Below are 4,661 nucleotides of genomic sequence, written 5' to 3'. Positions count from 1 at the left end.
CTCCTATAGTGCAAGGAATAGTAAAACTCCCTGGATCTTTGAGTTTTGGAGGCAACTTCTTTTGGAGAATGGCGCTGCACTCCTTCGTAAGCATCACTGTTTCCTCATCTTCTAGCTTCCTCTTGTTCGATAAGATTTCCTTAAGAAATTTCGCGTAGCTCGGCATCTGTTGCAATACATCTGCAAAAGGAATGTTAATATGCAGTTTCTTAAAAACATCAAGAAATTTAATAAACTGCTTATCCTGATTTTCTTTTCTAAGTCTTTGAGGAAAAGGTACGGGTGGTGTGTGATGCGCCAACTCTTGTGGTATCTCGGGGAATGGCAATTTCTCTTTCCTTTTCTTTTTCCCCTCTTCCTGCTTCTGCTCATCTTTCCTTGGGCTGGGTGGTTTCTATTCAGCATGATTTCTTCATCAACTTCCTCATCAGATTCTTCATTTTTCTTTGATGAAGTTTCCTCTTTCCTTGAATTTTCCACCTCTTCTAAAACTATCCCACTTCTCAACGAAATTGCATTTACTTGCTCATGTGGGTTAGTCACTATGTTGCTTGGTAGAGATCCCTGTGGTCTCTCATTTAGCTTCTCGGCCAATTGGCCCATCTGTACCTCAAGATTCCGAATGGATGCCCCTTGATTTCTAAAATTCGTCCTCGTCTCATTCATAAATCCTGTGGTCTCCTGCATGAATTTCCTAAACATGTCCTCCAACTTTGTCACCCTTGGATCTCCCGGTTGATTATTCACTCTTGGTTGGTTATTTGGCAATGTCCTTTGGTTCCATTGATTATTTTGCTGGTCCTGATTTCCCCAAGCCAGATTTGGATGATTTCTCCACCTCGGATTGTATGTGTTGGAATACGGGTTGTTTGGTTGCCTCTGATTCCTTGCCAAGTAGTTCACTTGCTCCGATGATGAAGATGACGAAGCAAATGTGTTCCCCACTTGACACTCGCTGCTCACATGGTTTCCTGCACAAAAATCACAAGTTAGTTGAGGTGCTTGAATAGAGTTTACCTACATACTTCCTAACTGCTTCTGAAGTGCTGTGAGTTGGGCTGAGATGGCTGTGAAGGCATCAACTTCATGAAAACCCATAGATTTTCTTGGTATTGCTCTCTCATTTGGTCTTTGATAGTTGTTGCTTGCCAAAACCTCAAGCAACTCATAAGCCTCCTCTGGTGTCTTATTCTGCAAAGCTCCTCCCGATGTTGCATCTATCATGGTTTGCACGTTACTTATCAGTCCATTGTAGAATGTTTGGACTTTAAGCCAAACTGGCAACCCATGGTGTGGACATTTCCTCATCAATTCCTTGTACCTCTCCCAAGCCTCATAAAATGACTCGGATTCCTCTTGTAGAAATGATGTGATATCATTTCTCAGTTTTGCTGATTTTGCTGGAGGAAAGAACTTAGTTAGGAACTTCTGTGCTAGATCATTCCAAGTTGTGATAGTCCCCGCTGGTAGTGCCATTAACCACCCCTTAGCTTTATCCCCTAATGAGAATAGGAATAACCTCAACCTAATGGCATCATCTGACACTCCGTTCGACTTGAAGTGTCATAAATTTCCAAGAAGTTCGCAATATGTTGATTTGGATCTTCCTTCAAATCACCATTAAACCTTATCGACTGCTAGATCATCTAAATGATTGCCGGCTTAATCTCAAAGTTGTTGGCTTGCACCGTAGGCCTAGTAATACTCGAGCTACTGCCATTAACCGTGGGAACTGAGAATTCCCTCAGTGTCCTGTTTTCTTGTTCTGCCATTTCAACAACTATTTCTTTCGGTTCAATCACTATATCCTCTCTTTCTCTTCTCTCTCTGTTAAGTCATCTGGCGGTTCTCTCAATCTCAAGATCAACAGGAACCATTGGCTAATGTCTTGCTCTTCGCATAAACTACACAAAATTAATGAAAGAAAGTGAGATCACAAACCAACTGAAAATTGAAAACAAAAATTAAAACTTCAATCTAGCTAACTATAGAAAAACTCAATGTTAACTTAAAACTCAATCCCTGGCAACGGCGCCAAAAACTTGATGCGTGTTTCCTACAACATGCAATATGTAGCAAGTATACTAGTCGCACAAGTAATAGAGTGATGTGTGAGTATCGTTCCCACGAGGATTGGTCGCTAAGCACTAAGTTTTCTACCGTTTTCAAGTTAAAGCAATCGAATTCTTTTGGATTTAAGGGAACAATTTAAACTATAACTAAAACAAAATTTACTAAATTAAAATTAGACTATGAAAGCAAGATTTAAAATGGGATAAAATCAATTCAAACAAATGGGTAGGGTTTTGACTTCATTTTGACTCTATGGGTTAAACCTAAAGAATTAAACTAAATTCATATTCGCATGCATTGATTGTAAATCGAACTCTCTAAGGTGTCCAACATACCTTCTCAGGCTATGTTTTCCTACTTTTCTTTATTAACCTTCCTCACCCAACAAAATGAAAGTTAATAAATCTAAGCTCATTAAGCACAAGAATCCTAAATTGATTTCATCGGTTCTTGAATCTATCTCTAGCATCCAATAATACAATGGTGATTACCCAAGAAGCTTAACATGAATTATCTCTCAATCTCATCATGTTCATCACATACTAACAATTAATACATAATTATCATACAATCAAAGCAAAATCATATGAAATTAATAATCATCAACTCTCTAGCCCATTAGAATCCGAACTACATCAAAACCCTAACCCAAAATAGGTTAGTTCATGGCTAAATCAATAAAACAATTACAAGAAACGAAAATATCAAAGTTCAACATAATGAAAAATAAGAGAAAAGACAAGAAATCTCCCCGAATGACGAATCCACTCGTTTAATCCCAAATCTTCACTCTCTTTAGATCTAAATTCGCTCCAAATGAATCTAAGAAAAATGTAAAAATTCTCTAACCCTACTCCACAAACGCCCTAAACAAAAGACTAAGTCTTTCTTTTATACCTCGCCCAAAATCTTACAACTTAGCCTACAAACGAAACTGTGCATTTTACAAAAAGTGGAGTACGCAGACTTCACCGTGGCGAAGAAGGAATCTCGCCACGACGACAAAGGAGCTGAATCTGGTGCGTGTCTGGCCCATTTTGTCGTGGCGAAGCTTCCTGAAGAATTCTGAATTTTCAGAATTGCCCTCTGCTTGCTTCTGAGTCCAAAAACTCCAAATCTGTCTTTATTCGCTCAAAATTTCCATTTTAACCTGAAACACGAAATGTAAGGAATTAAGTAGCAATTTAGGCAAAAATAGACTAAGAAGTATCTAAAATCCGGCCTAAAAGCTTAAATAAACAAGCATAATCCTCGGATTATCAACTTCCACAGGTACAAAACTCATTTCAAATGTACTATATGCACCCAAAATTACTCAAAGCCTATTAAGTGTAGGACAAATATTAGAAAACCATTATGTCTTGCATTTTGAAAATCAAATCTATCAAATTCTAGACAGTAAGGGGTGTGAGTTAATGAGAGTGAAAATGGTGGGAAAATGCTTTCCCATTAAGCTGAAAAAAACTGAACATAAAGCCTATAGTGTAAGGGTAGATGAATTTGTGAAATGGCATAAGAGACTTGCCCATGTTCATTACCAAGGTCTCAAGGAAATTCAGACCAAGAAGCTGCTCCATAACCTGCCAGAATTAGAGGAGAGTAATACCATGTGCCAAGCCTATCAACTTGGCAAGTTAAGTAGGCAATCCTTTCCCGCAAACCAAACCTAGAGAGCCGCTAAAAAACTGTAGCTCATCCATATGGATGTATGTGGTCCTATGGAAACCTTGTCATTAAATGGAAGCAGGTACTTTGTGTTATTCATTGATGACTATTCTAGGATGTGTTGTGTGTATTTTCTGAAGCAAAAAGGACAAGTTGCTAGTGTATTCAAGCAGTGTAAGCTACTGGTGGAAAATCAGGCTGGAAAAACCATAAAGATCTTGAGAAGTGATAACGGTATAGAATACACTTCTCAAGAGTTTGAACAAGTGTGCAAGGATGCTGGAATTAAGCATCAATATAGCAACCCCTACACTTCACAGCAAAATGGAGTCAGTGAGAGGAAAATCAGGTCAGTTGTAGAGATGGCTAGATGCATGGTAGCAGAGAAGAGATTGCCAAAGAAATTTTGGGCAAAAGTTGTTAATACAGCAGTGTTTCTGCTCAATAAGCTTCCCACAAAAGCCTTGGACAACAAAACACCCTATGAAGCATGGTATGGAGTTAAACCAGTAGTAGATAAGCTAAAAATATTCGGAAGTATATGCTACATTTTGGTTCCAACAGCAAAAAGGTCCAAGTTGGATGAAAAGGCCTTAATTGGCATTTTTATAGTCTATATTAGTCAATCTAGAGCCTATAGGGTGTATGTTCCAGAAACTAGAAAAATTCAGATTTCCAGGGATGTCAAGATTGATAAGGATGGAGTATGGAATTGGGAAGAAAATAAAGCTAATGTAGAGACAAAACCGGGCTGGACAGAATCTATAGATGAGCAGAATTTTGGTGATGTTGAGAGTGATGCAGGAGATGAAATTTCAGTTAGAGGTACCAGACCTTTAGCTAAGGTTTATAAGAGATGTAACATGGCCTCACTTGAGCCAACATGTTACTTTGAGGCTGCAAAATAAGAGGTTTGGAGAGTT

At 38.5% G+C, this 4,661-nt stretch overlaps 1 non-coding gene across 1 annotated transcript; it reads left to right on the top strand.

Annotated features, from left to right (window-relative positions):
* Positions 1-1,282: 1,282 nt before the first annotated feature.
* LOC116145602 lies at positions 1,283-1,389 on the top strand. The gene has a single exon (XR_004130396.1). It is a non-coding gene; the product is annotated as a small nucleolar RNA R71 (small nucleolar RNA).
* Positions 1,390-4,661: the final 3,272 nt, after the last annotated feature.

Source organism: Pistacia vera, unplaced genomic scaffold (assembly GCF_008641045.1).
Source record: "Pistacia vera cultivar Batoury unplaced genomic scaffold, PisVer_v2 Contig462, whole genome shotgun sequence".
Classification (NCBI taxonomy): domain Eukaryota; kingdom Viridiplantae; phylum Streptophyta; class Magnoliopsida; order Sapindales; family Anacardiaceae; genus Pistacia; species Pistacia vera.
This window is presented reverse-complemented; position numbering and strand designations above follow the sequence as displayed.